The 13,957-nt window shown below is 44.1% G+C and overlaps 1 protein-coding gene across 1 annotated transcript in view; it reads right to left on the bottom strand.

Annotated features, from left to right (window-relative positions):
* The window catches only part of LMF1 (lipase maturation factor 1), a 395,063-nt gene that overhangs the window by 34,258 nt on the left and 346,848 nt on the right, over positions 1 to 13,957 (bottom strand). The gene's annotated exons all lie outside the window — the stretch shown is intronic.

The raw sequence follows: 13,957 nt of genomic DNA, 5'->3' as shown, positions 1-13,957 counted from the left end.
ATTGGGTCATCTTTTGAGATGAGATTTGAGTCGTAGCTTAAGGCAGAATTGTGGATGGCTTAGTTTGTTGTATTTTTATTTTTTTTCATTGGGCAAGTGGAAGCCAGTAGAAGGCTTGGCAGAGAAAGGGGGTGTTGCCACTAAATGGTTGGCAACATGGATAATGTGGCAGCAGTATTCATGATAGACTGAAGGGGGTTAATTTGCGTAAAGGTAGGCCAACGTGAAAGGAGATGCAAAAGTCCAGCAAAAGATAACAAGGATGTGAATTAGTAGCTTTTTGGTGTCAATTAGAAGGGGTGAATTTTGGAAACGTTATGGAGGTTAACGCAGCAAGGTTTGAAGTATGATTAGATGTGGGGCTGAATATAGAGGTCAGAGTCCAGCACCCTGGCATGAAGGAAGGGACCGATAGTTGTGCTACTTGTTAGTAAACTAATGATGTATAAGGAGACTTATGCCCGTACACACGATCGGATTTTCCGCCAGCAAAAGTCCGATGTGAGCTTTTGAACAAAAATTCCGACCGTGTGTAGGCTCCATCGGACTTTTGCTGTCGGAATTTCCGCCAACAAAAGATTGAGAGCTGGTTCTCAAATTTTCAGATGTAAATAATTCATATCGGAAAATCCGATCGACTGTAGCAATTCGGACGCATGCTTGGAAAAAAATCAGGGCATTCTCGGAAGCATTGAACTTAATTTTCTCGGTTGTACGTCACCGCGCTCTTGACGGACAAAAGTTCAAAGAACTTTTGTGTGATCATGTGTATGCAAGCCAAGCTTGAGCGGAATTCCCTTGGAAAAACCATCCAAGGTTTTTCAGACGGAAAATCTGATCGTGTATACGTGGCATAAATGGGGTTGAGCTGCGTAGTAGAGATAGATTTAGGTTTTGTCAGAAAAACTGGTATTGGAAGCCTTGCAAGGTTAATAACTGACCCAAGGAGGAGATGTAGACAGATAGCTAGATTCAGAGACGTTTACGCCGTAGATACGCCGTCGTAACTCTGAATCGACGCCGTCGTAAATTTAAGCGTATTCTGGAAACCAGATACGCTTAAATTAGGCTAAGATATGAGTGGCGTAAGTCTCCTACGCCGTCGTATCTTAGGGTGCATATTTACGCTGGCCGCTAGGTGGCGCTTCCGTTGATTTCGGCGTAGAATATGCAAATGAGCTAGATACGCCAATTCACAAACGTACTTTCCCCCAGGCGCATTTTTTTACGTCGTTTACGTAAGGCTTTTTCCGGCGTAAAGTTAGTCCAACAAATAGCTGGCCTAGCCAATGTTAAGTATGGACGTCGTTCCCGTGTCGAATTTTGACATTTTTATGTCATTTGCGTAAGTCGTCCGTGAATGGGGCTGGACGTAATTTACGTTCACGTCGAAACCAATACATCCTTGCGGCGTACTTTGGAGCAATGCACGCTGGGATATGTCCACGAACGGCGCATACGCCGTTCGTTAAAAACGTCAATCACGTCGGGTCACTAGTCATTAACATAAAACACGCCCCCCTGTTCATCATTTGAATTAGGCGCGCTTAGGCCGGCCCATTTACGCTACGCCGGCGTAACTTAGGAGGCAAGTGCTTTGTGAATACAGCACTTGCCTCTCTGACCTACGGCGGCGTAGTGTATATGCGATACGCTACGCCGCCTCAAAATTAAGCCAGTCTATCTGAATCTGGCTAAGAGAATAGAAAGGGTCTGAGGATAGAGCCCTGGGGGCCCCCGAAGGAAAGAGGAAAAGGAGAGAAGGAGATAGAGCTGTAGGTGACACTGAAGGGTCAATTAAATAGGTAGGACGACAACCAGCAAAGAGCAGAGTCTTTGGGGGCAAGGGAGTGAAGAGGAGCAGGTGGTAGTGGAACGGTACGAAGGTATAAGTATTTAATGATAAAAAGTAAAGCTTTCAGTAATGATTATACTTTATATTGTGACATCTCAGGAATCTATTCATCCACAATGAAAATAACTGAATGGCCCATTTTATGAGGTGAATAGTACCCTTTGGCATTCTTGTTTAAAGCCTCCCTGCCTGGTGGAGTGTTTTGGGAAAGGGTTAAGCATTGCACAACCTCCAGGGTCTGTCTAGCGCTATATTAAGCCATGGAACACCATTTCCCCAGACCCACGGATTGTTACCCAGGTTTTAATAGATTGTGGGGGCAGGCGTGGGCTGCAGGTTTCATATATATATATATATGTCGACTGAGTTATGACTGTGGCTGCCAGCCCAGCGGTAACAAACACTTTGTAAATCAGGGACACCAAATTAGTAATAAAAGTGTGTTCCTACTGTGTGATTTCAGATATGTCAGCTTCCACATACTCCCAGATTCATTATGAGACGAAGGTAGTTTTTTTTTTATAGCTTTACACAAGCTGAAATTACAAGTGCGCACTGGGCTGGCGTCTTGCTGGTCCTTTCTCGTGGCTGAAATGAGAAGCGGAGACCGGAGAGGAAAAGCTGGAGATGGAGAGCCCTGATGGCAGTGGGGAGCCGGCACTTAGCAGTCAAGCCTGACCTACTATGGTTAACCTGTTCTAGTCTAGCTACGAGACCTACTGGTAGGAGGCCAGCAATAATAACTTAGGGATGTATGCTTTTATAACTGCCATGAAACAACGCCACAGTTCTGAGTGCAAATGCTTTGCTTTTAAAGAGAATGTTTAAGGCTACAGTGTCCATTTACATTCTATATACGTCTCAGGACGAAAATATGTGTTTTTTACTTTTTCTTTTTGTCAGGTCAATATGAAATATTACATACTATGAATGAGAATACTATGTATTATTACATGTAGGTAGCAGGTGAAACTTTAGGCCTCTTTTCTTATGTTTTCTATAGGCCTGCTGTTTACAGAGCTCAACATCTTAAGCTAAAATGAAGAACCGCCAGAGGCAGAAGACATCAGTGGAGGAGGCAGAAGAGCCGGAGAGGGGAGAACAGATCGGAAGAGACAACGGTGCTGCGTTAAATTACAATGTACCCCATACTCATAGGGTGGGGGGCCGGAATCTGGGGGCCCCCTTGTTAAAGGGAGCTTCCAGATTCCGATAAGCCCCCCGCCCGCAGACCTGAGAACCAATGGCCAAGGTTGTCGGGAAGATGCCCCTTTCCCAGAAACATGGAGCAAGGTGCTTTGGGGTGGGGGGTGAAAGGCCCTCCTTTCTCCAAAGCAACCAACCCCCCATGTTGAGGGCATGCAGCTTGGTATGGTTCAGGAGGGGGTGGAGGGCGCTCGCTCGTCCCCACCCCCTTTCCTGACCTACGTGCTCAGATAAGAGTCTGGTATGGATTATGGGGGGACCCCCATGCTTTTTTTTTGGCGTGAGGGTTCACCTTAAGGAAGGACCTGATATGCCCCTTGACGGGGAACCCATGCCATTTTTTTTTTTAATTTTGCATGAAGTTCCCCCTAAAGATTCATACCAGACACATACCAGACACAGTGCCTGGTAATGTTGGGGATCAAAGTCAGATCCCTGTTCATTGAAGTTGGACGCATTTCGGACTTCAAGTCGCAGGGCAAAGTCGGATCCAAAGTGGTATGATGTCGTGTTGTACCAGTGTGAACCCGGCCTTAGGGACAGATGAGTGGCTCTAGAAGCCACGATTGCCAGGTGTTTTTTCACCTTAATGCATAGGGTGCATTAGAGTGAAAAAACACGAATTTTCACAACCCCTTTAATGTAGTTAAATATTTATTAGGAAAAAAGCAGTATTTTTTAATGCAGCTAGTGTGCGTACCTGAAATGTAATTGCTTTTAGTCTCGGTAATTCCCCTGCACGGCAGCACTTGAATTGGGAGAGGCAGGGTTGAGATCCAGTGAGGTATCCGTGACAAGCATTCTGACAATATAGAGAGCAGAGAGATGACTATATCAGTCTTCTGCTGCTCCTTTAATGTCAGATAACATGCTGGGGATAGGGAGGTGACCTAGATGTGTTGGTCGACAGTAATAGAGAAAAGCCGTGTCACTAGGCTGGCTGAGCTATGTGGCAGAACTGTTTAAATACACTCCTTTTAACAGACAGAAAAAACCTCTTATAAGTATTTCAAAGGTTCCCTACTATCCCTCTCTGAGATGTCCTCTAAATTCCCGAACCTACACATACCCTTCTTCAAATTCCTACAGATTAGACACTTTTTGCAAAGCACCCCATTACTCTCACGGTGGTATAGAGACCTTACTCCGTTCGAACTTCTCTGCGACGAATCGGGCCCTCAGAATCATCTGATCTCCATCCTATACTCCCTTCTCCTGTCCAAGGCCGTTCCCAACACTGAAATCCACCGTTTGTGGGACGAGGACCTGTCGACTTCCCTTTCTCCTGACGATTGGGAACGAGTTTGGGAATACGCTCACAAAAGATCCATTAATGTCTCAGCTCAGGAAAATAGATTCAAACTCTACTCGAGATGGTACCGAACGCCTGATAAGCTTCACAAAATCTTCCCTGGCGTCCCCCCTACGTGTTGGAGATGCAACACGGAGGTGGGTTCGCTTCTGCACGTATGATGGGATTGTTCTCTGATACGACCATTCTGGAAAAGGGTACATGATCTCATTGCCCAAATAACCACCTTCACTCCAGATTTTACCCCGGCGCAGTACCTACTACACCACACATCACTTCCGAGAAAGACCCACTGCAAATCCCTAATGCTACACCTCATTAACGCAGCCACCCAATGCATCCCTCTACGAGGGAAGAACACCACTCCCCCTAGTGTTGCGGACTGGTTTTCTAGGGTTAATAAAATAGAGGAAATGGAAAGAATCATCCATCAGACTAAAGACACACATGATAAGTTCAGAACCACTTGGGCTTGTTGGACGCATTATAGGGTATCCCTGGGTTCTGCGGATCCCGATACTGTGGGCACCAATACTACTGTTGACACTTAACTTGATATGGAATTCTGTCTTCCTCTCTTCCTACCCTCCCTGTACATCCCCCCCTTCCCTGCTCCCCTCGTGAACCCCTATTTTGTGACCACTCCTATTTGGGTATTCATCCTTGTAATTTCTCAATGGATTTCGGTCCCGCATGTTACACCTCATACTTCCAAATGATCGATCTATCCCAGTGGTCGATTATTTAACAGAAACTAAGAAGTTTGAGCAATATTGTTTACTTTGCATATACTGGGGGAGTTAGGTTTATACTTTGTGGAACCTTAACTATCTTTATGTTCTGTTATGCTTTTGGTGTCCCCCCCCCCTTGGGGTCCCCCCCCCTCACAGTACAGCTCCCTGTGGAGGTGAGCGGGTTTGGGTGACACCCACAATAGTTCCTAAGGTCTTCCATGGTTTAAGTTTCATTTCTATGGCCCTATTAACATATCGCCAAGTCTTGAAGGCTATATCAGCTCCAATGCATAAGAAAGTGAGGCTATTCATATTTGTTACGCATGTTGTAAGCGCTACACTTTGCACCTCTGATTTGTCTTATTTTCTCTGTACACGTTTGCTACAACTGTACGATTGTTTTTGATGATCCTGTTTGTTATGACTATGTAATCTAAAATCTTTAACCACTTGAGACCCGCGCTATTGACAAAAGACGTCAACAGCGCGGTTCTCAGGTGCCAAGTGGACGTCTTTGGACGTCATTTGAAATGCATTACCCGCGCGCGCCACTGGGGGGCGCGCAGCAAGTAACCACTGTGCCGCCGCATCGCTGGGGACCCGATGCGTGTACCTGGCGGCCGCGATGTCCGCCGGGTACACGCGATCGTCGGTGACACAGCCGGTAACAGCAGGGACGTGGAGATCTGTGTGTAAACACAGAGCTCCACGTGCTGTTAGAGGAGAGGAGACCGATCTGTGTCTCTTGTACATAGGGACACAGCATCGGTCACCTCCCCCAGTCACCCCCCTCCCCCCACACAGTTAGAACACACCCAGGCTACACAGTAAACCCCTTCCTCACCCCCTAGTGTTAACCCCTTCCCTGCCAGTCACATTTATACAGTAATTAGGGCATTTTTATAGCACTGGTCGCTGTATAAATGTGAATGGTCCCAAATTTGTGTCGAAAGTGTCCGATACGTCCGTCGCAATATCGCAGTCCCAATAAAAATCGCAGATCGCCGCCATTACTAGTAAAAAAAAAATAATGAAAAAAAAATCATAATTCTGTTCCCCATTTTGTAGGCGATATAACTTTTGCGCAAACCAGTCGCTTATTGCGATTTTTTTTTTTTTTTTTTACAAAAATACGTCGAAAAATACGTATCGGCCTTAACTGAGAAAAAAAATTGGGATATTTATTATAGAAACAAGTAAAAAAAATATATATTTTTTTTAAATTGTCGCTCTTTTTTTGTTTATAGCGCAAAAAGTAAAAACCGCAGAGGTGATGAAATACCACCAAAATAAAGCTCTATTTGTGGGGAAAAAAGGAAGTCAATTTTGTTTGGGAGCCACGTCGCACGACCGCGCAAATGTCAGTTAAAGCGACGCAGTGCCGGAAGCTGAAATTTCGCCTGGGAACGAAGGGGGTTTATGTGCCCAGTAAGCAAGTGGTTAATAAATGTTTAAAAAAAAAAAAAAAAAAAAGTATTTCAACTTTGTTTTGAGCCTTTTTTCTGGAGTTCAACTTTAAGAAATACAGATGAGCACTAGAAATGTCCCATATACTGTATATGTATACAGGGAGTGCAGAATTATTAGGCAAGTTGTATTTTTGAGGATTCATTTTATTATTGAACAACCATCATGTTCTCAATGAACCCAAAAAACTCATTAATATCAAAGCTGAATATTTTTGGAAGTAGTTTTTAGTTTGTTTTTAGTTTTAGCTATTTTAGGGGGATATCTGTGTGTGCAGGTGACTATTACTGTGCACAATTATTAGGCAACTTAACAAAAAAAATATATATACCCATTTCAATTATTTATTTTTACCAGTGAAACCAATATAACATCTCAACATTCACAAATATACATTTCTGACATTCAAAAACAAAACAAAAACAAATCAGTGACCAATATAGCCACCTTTCTTTGCAAGGACACTCAAAAGCCTGCCATCCATGGATTCTGTCAGTGTTTTGATCTGTTCACCATCAACATTGCGTGCAGCAGCAACCACAGCCTCCCAGACACTGTTCAGAGAGGTGTACTGTTTTCCCTCCTTGTAAATCTCACATTTGATGATGGACCACAGGTTCTCAATGGGGTTCAGATCAGGTGAACAAGGAGGCCATGTCATTAGTTTTTCTTCTTTTATACCCTTTCTTGCCAGCCACGCTGTGGAGTACTTGGACGCGTGTGATGGAGCATTGTCCTGCATGAAAATCATGTTTTTCTTGAAGGATGCAGACTTCTTCCTGTACCACTGCTTGAAGAAGGTCTCTTCCATAATCTGGCAGTAGGACTGGGAGTTGAGCTTGACTCCATCCTCAACCCGAAAAGGCCCCACAAGCTCATCTTTGATGATACCAGCCCAAACCAGTACTCCACCTCCACCTTGCTGGCGTCTGAGTCGGACTGGAGCTCTCTGCCCTTTACCAATCCAGCCACGGGCCCATCCATCTGGCCCATCAAGACTCACTCTCATTTCATCAGTCCATAAAACCATAGAAAAATCAGTCTTGAGATATTTCTTGGCCCAGTCTTGACGTTTCAGCTTGTGTGTCTTGTTCAGTGGTGGTCGTCTTTCAGCCTTTCTTACCTTGGCCATGTCTCTGAGTATTGCACACCTTGTGCTTTTGGGCACTCCAGTGATGTTGCAGCTCTGAAATATGGCCAAAACTGGTGGCAAGTGGCATCTTGGCAGCTGCACGCTTGACTTTTCTCAGTTCATGGGCAGTTATTTTGCGCCTTGGTTTTTCCACACGCTTCTTGCGACCCTGTTGACTATTTTGAATGAAACGCTTGATTGTTCGATGATCACGCTTCAGAAGCTTTGCAATTTTAAGAGTGCTGCATCCCTCTGCAAGATATCTCACTATTTTTGACTTTTCTGAGCCTGTCAAGTCCTTCTTTTGACCCATTTTGCCAAAGGAAAGGAAGTTGCCTAATAATTATGCACACCTGATATAGGGTGTTGATGTCATTAGACCACACCCCTTCTCATTACAGAGATGCACATCACCTAATATGCTTAATTGGTAGTAGGCTTTCGAGCCTATACAGCTTGGAGTAAGACAACATGCATAAAGAGGATGATGTGGTCAAAATACTCATTTGCCTAATAATTCTGCACTCCCTGTACATACATCTATTTTCTGGGTGGTATATTGCTTTGAATAGGAGGCAGCAGCTGCAGACAATCAGAGATAGATTTTTAAACTCTGTCTTTAGTGAAGGTAGAGATGATTTTATGGTGATAGATTTTGCCAGAAGCTGTTACTGCTGGCATTAAGCTCGGTTGGAAGAGATGCGTCCCTCTTGGGCCGCATACATATTTGGCCGGCACCGTCCCAAGAATAAAAAAAAAATCCCTTAACATGTGTTTACCTTTAGCGGCAGCCAGGAACATGAAATCCAGAATCACGAGAGAGAAAATAGAGACGGAAAAGGAAAATATAGGAACATGTCTGCATTTTCCATTGCTGCACAAAATAACTGGGCGCCTCGGTTTTCGGTGGCCAAACTCCTTGAAATACATTGAAGTGTATGTAAATATTCGTATGTGAACTATCAATAAAAGGGCCAGTATATAACATTCTTTTACTTACCGTATTTACTCAAGTATAAGCCGAGTTTTTCAGCACATGTTTTGTGTGCTGAAAATGCCCCCCATGGCTTATACTCGAGTCACCCTTTTGCGACTGATCTCCTGGAATTTGGGGACCCGATACTGGGAGTGTAGTCTTGCTTACACTGGGAGACAGCTGATTGGAGGAAAGGCACCCCCCCCCCCCCCCTTCCACATAGGAAAAGACTTGCAAAGCTGTGCTGTGACAGAGAAACAAAAGAGCAGAAACACACAGGACTCAGTGCTTTGGAGAGAGATAAGGAAACACTACATATATATATATGTGCCTAGGTCAAATTTAAAGGGGTTGTAAAGGAAAAATGTTTCTCCTAAATAGCTTCCTTTACCTTAGTGCAGTCCTCCTTCACTTACCTCATCCCTCCATTTTGCTTTTAAATGTCTTTATTTCTTCTGAGAAATCCTCACTTCCTGTTCTTCTGTCTGTAACTCCACACAGTAATGCGAGGCTTTCTCCCTGGTGTGGAGAAAGCCTCTTGAGGGGGGAGGGGGCGAGCAGGAAAGTCAGGACACTCTCTACTTTGCAGATAGAGAAAGGATCTGTGTGTTAGTGGGCGTCCTGACACTCCTGCTCGCCCCCTCAAGAGGCTTTCGCCACACCAGGAAGAAAGCCTCGCATTACGGTGTGTAGTTACAGACAGAAGAACAGGAAGTGAGGATTTCTCAGAAGAAATAAGGACATTTAAACGAAAAATGGAAGGATGAGGTAAGTGAAGGAGGACTGCACTAAGGTAAAGGAAGCTATTTAGGGAAAACAACATTTTACTTTACAACCCCTTTAATGAATCCCCTTTACATCCACTAAGTATTTTTTCCTTCTGGGAAAACTGAACTGGGCTGGCACCTTTTTTCAGGTATAGATATGTAATAGTTATGTAAAACATTAAAAATAAGTGACTCTATAATGCTGTTTAAAACCCAGTAATACACGGTCTCATCCTGCTCTGCACATACTCAGATGCTCTCTATTTTTTGGCACTGTGCCAAATTTATAAAGGCCAATCTGCTGGCAACCTAAAGATTTACTGCTGTTCAAGGGCACTGCCAATCTGCTGGCAACCTAAAGATTTACTCCTGTTCAAGGGCACTGGGCTTCAACAAAATGGTGGCCTTCAGTAAGAAGAAACAGGAGCAATGCTGGAGGCAATTTACAGCACATACTAATTTTGATAGCATAATTATTAATGTGGAATGTATGTTCCTTGTCAAAGAACAAGTTGTTATGGATAAAGTTCTGCTTTATACAACTCAAGGCATGGTCAGAGCCAGAATCATTAAACTGCAATATAATGTGTGATTTGACTTTATGGTCAAACTTTACTCTTGCGCAGTGCATAAAGTATTGAAGAAACCAATAACATAAACTAGCATTGCAAAATCTTGGCCACACCTGGGTAATAGCTTAAAGAGGTCCGGAGCTCTTCCCTGTGCCCTCTAACATAGTGGAGAAAGGAGGAACAAAGGACAACTGGGTCTCCTAAACTTCTTCACTTAATTCCTAAAGCCTGAAACAGCTGGACTTGCTTGGGGTATCTGAAATTAGGGAAAGAGCCTGAAGCGACAATACAAAAATATTTTCCAGTGCAGCTCTGTAAAAGTGTTTCTCTCCTTTGCTATTAGGTCTGGGGAATGTCACCTTTCTTGGCCTGGAATACCCAGAATTCCACTGGTAATGCCAACCATCTTCAACATCGGCACAGAACACACCGTTCCATTCTCAACACAAACAAGTACAACCAAAACTTAAACAAAAACAGACTTTAAGCGTATCTAGAGTAAAAGGGATAGAAACTTACAATAACATAATATATAGACCGATCATAACATGGCTGATGACAGGTAAAGGGAATAACAATGGTTATCTTATTAGAAGGGTTTCTGAAAGTGAGTGCGATATATTAGGTAGCAAGTGGACACATTGTCCCTGAAGTCAAGTAGGTAGATTCAGAAAGAGTTAGGCCGGCTTATCAGTAGATAAGCCGACCTAACTCCGAATCTACGCCGCCGTATGTTTAAGCGTATGCTCAAACAGAGATACGCTTAAACATATCTAAGATAGGCCGGCTTGCGCCGTCCTATCTTAGATTGCAAATTTTTGGATGGCCGCTAGGTGGCGCTTCGAATTACATCGTTTCCGTAAGGCCTTAGGCGGCCTAAAGTTATTCCACCTATGAGGTGGAATAACAATGTTAAAGTATGGCCGTCGTTCCCGCCGCGAGGTTCGAATTTTTTACGTCGTTTGCGTAAGTCGTCCGCGAATCGGGAGTTACGTCCACGTCTAAATCAATAGGCACGTACGGCCTACTTAGCCGCAATGCACACTGGGAAATGTAGGCGCCCGGCGCATGCGCAGTAGCAAACACCGTCAAAGAACGTGAGGTCAAGCCTCATTACCATACAACACGCCCCCCTCCAACCAATTTGAATTAGGCGCCCTTATGCCCGCTCGTTTTAGGCTACGCCGCCGTATATTAGCTGGTAAGTAGATTGAGAATAACTACTAGCGGCGGCGGCGTAGCCTAAACACACTAAGCTACGCCGCCGTAACTTTACACTATTGTACCTGAATCTACCTAAATGTGTAGAAAGCAGAAACAATGGGCAAGCATAAGGATTTGAGCAAATTTGACAAGGGCCAAATTGTAGTGGTTAGACGACTGGGTCATAGCAAGTCCAAAACTGTAGCTCTTGTGGAATGTTCCCGGTCTGCAGTGGTCAGGACCAACCAAAAGTGGAAGCAATCCGGTGACAGAATCATGAGCAGCTAATGCCCTGTACACACGAGTGGAATTTCCGCCAGCAAAAGTCTCATGTGAGCTTTTCATCGGAAATTCCGACCCTGTGTAGGCTCCATCAGACTTTTGCTGGCGGAATTTCTGCCAGCAAAAGTTTGAGAGCAGGTTCTCAATTTTTCAGACGGAAACATTTCCTTTTGGAAAATCCGTTTGTCTGTATGCAATTTCCGACGGGAAAAAAAACATGCATGCTCGGAAACAATTTGACGCGTGCTCGGAAGAATTGAATTTCTTTTTCTCGCCTCGTTGTAGTGTTGTACGTCACCGTGTTCTTAACGTTCGAAAGTTCAGAGAACTTTGGTGTGACCGTGTGTATGAAAGCCAAGCTTGAGCGGAATTCCGTGAGAAAAACCACCCAACTTTTTTCCAACGGAAATTCCACTCGTGTGTACAGGGCATTAGGCTTAGTCCATTGCAAGTTGTTGTATATGAGGCTGCATAGCCACAGACTGGTCAGGGCATCCATGCTCACCCTTGTTCACAGCCCGAAAGAGCCTACAATGGGCACGTGAGCATCAGCACTGGACCAAGGAGCAATGACAGAAGGTGGTCTAGTCTGATCAATTTAAGAACACAACATTAAGGTGTTAACTTGGCTTCCAAATTCTCCAGAACTCAATCCAATGGAGTATCTGTGGGATGTGCTGGAAAACTAAAACTGATCCATGGATGCTGCACCTCACAACTTACAGGGCTTAAAGGATCTGCTACTGACAGCTTGCTACCAGATACAACAGTATACCTTCAGAGGTCTAGGTCGAGGTCTAGGGGGGTCATAATATTATGGCTGATTAGTGTATATCAAGCAGAAAGTGTCATTTAAGTGGTTGTAAACCCTTACAAACCACTTTTTGCTACAGGTAAGCCTATAATAAGGCTTACAAGTAGCTAGCCTGCATATCTCCTAAACCTGCATGGTTTAGGAGATATCCTCTGTATCTGCATGTGCCGAAGTCATCGGCAAATGCGCACTGAAGCAATGGCAAGTCGTGCCATTGCTTCAGTTAGACCAGGCATGTCCAAAGTCCGGCCCGGGGGCCAATTGCGGCCCGCGTTTCGGTTTAATGTGGCCCCACTGGTAATTTGGACATATATCTCTTTTGTAGCCCAGAACGAATCCCCGAGCATCGCACATTCAGAGGCTGCAATAATTTCAATGGTGAGTCTGCATTCATGTCAATGGTGAGGCTGCATTCATGGCAATGGTGAGGCTGCATTCATGGCAATGGTGAGGCTGCATTCATGGCAATGGTGAGGCTGCATTCATGGCAATGGTGAGGCTGCAGATGGGCACTCATTAGGCTGCATTGATGGGCACTGACCTGACTTATTTTGCTTCATAAATTTGCTTATATTTGCTTCTTGATTTAAAATTTAATTTTTCCTGAAACTTCCCTCTTAAAGTGAAGGTGCGTGTTATACACCAATAAATACGGTATATTCAAATAACACGCCTGAGCTCATCTCTTCACCACACAGCCACAAAGGCAAGAAAATTCTTGTTGGGCCGTGTATTAGTTAATTTGCATTTCATTTTAATGGTTCGAAGAATGTCAGGCAAAATGGTCGGCCCTCACACATGTTCACTTCACCAAATCTGGCCCTCTTTGAAAAAAGTTTGGACACCCCTGAGTTAGACTGTGCTGTTACCAGTGGCTCCCGGCTCCAGCCAATCACAGAGTGGGAGTCTGCGGCCCCAGAAGATGGGCTCAGCCTGCACAGGGGACAACGCTAGACTCGTTTGCAGGTAAGTGTCCCATAATTGGTTAGTATGCGTTGCATTCTAGCCTATTATGCTTTTAATTTGCAGGGTTTGCTGTGAGCAAAAGAGGAAATAAAACCCATCAGGGTTTACTTCCCCTTTAAAGGGTGAGAGCAGAGGAACAGCTAAGTACTCAACTGAAGCAAATATATACAAAGGAGAGATTTACTAAAACTGAAGAGTGCAAAATCTGGTGCAACTGCATAGAAACCAATCAGCTTCCAGGTTTTATTGTCAAAGCTTAATTGAACAAGCTGAAGCTAAAAAATGATTGGCTACCATGACCTGGATGTAAAATTACACATTTGGTGAGAGTTCTTCTATTAAAGTGGAACTACAGTCAAACCATAACATGAAGCTATGCCTCAATTTATCGAAAATGAGAAGAAAAACGTTTGGATCGAAGCTCTAAATGAAAAACAAAAACCTTGTCCCAATATTAGCACTTCAGAGGTTCTAGGTGGACATATCACAAATAGTTCACAGAAGCACATTTATTTAAAAATGCATGCAAATAAAAACTTTATTGCCGCGTACACACGATCGGACATTCCGACAACAAAACCGTGGATTTTTTTCCGACGGAATGTTGGCTCAAACTTGTCTTGCATACACACGGTCACACAAATTTTGTGATGTACAACACTACTACGATC

This window comes from Rana temporaria, chromosome 6 (assembly GCF_905171775.1).
Source record: "Rana temporaria chromosome 6, aRanTem1.1, whole genome shotgun sequence".
Classification (NCBI taxonomy): Eukaryota; Metazoa; Chordata; class Amphibia; order Anura; family Ranidae; genus Rana; species Rana temporaria.
Note: the sequence above shows the minus strand (reverse complement) of the source record. Positions and strands in the feature narration are given on the sequence as shown.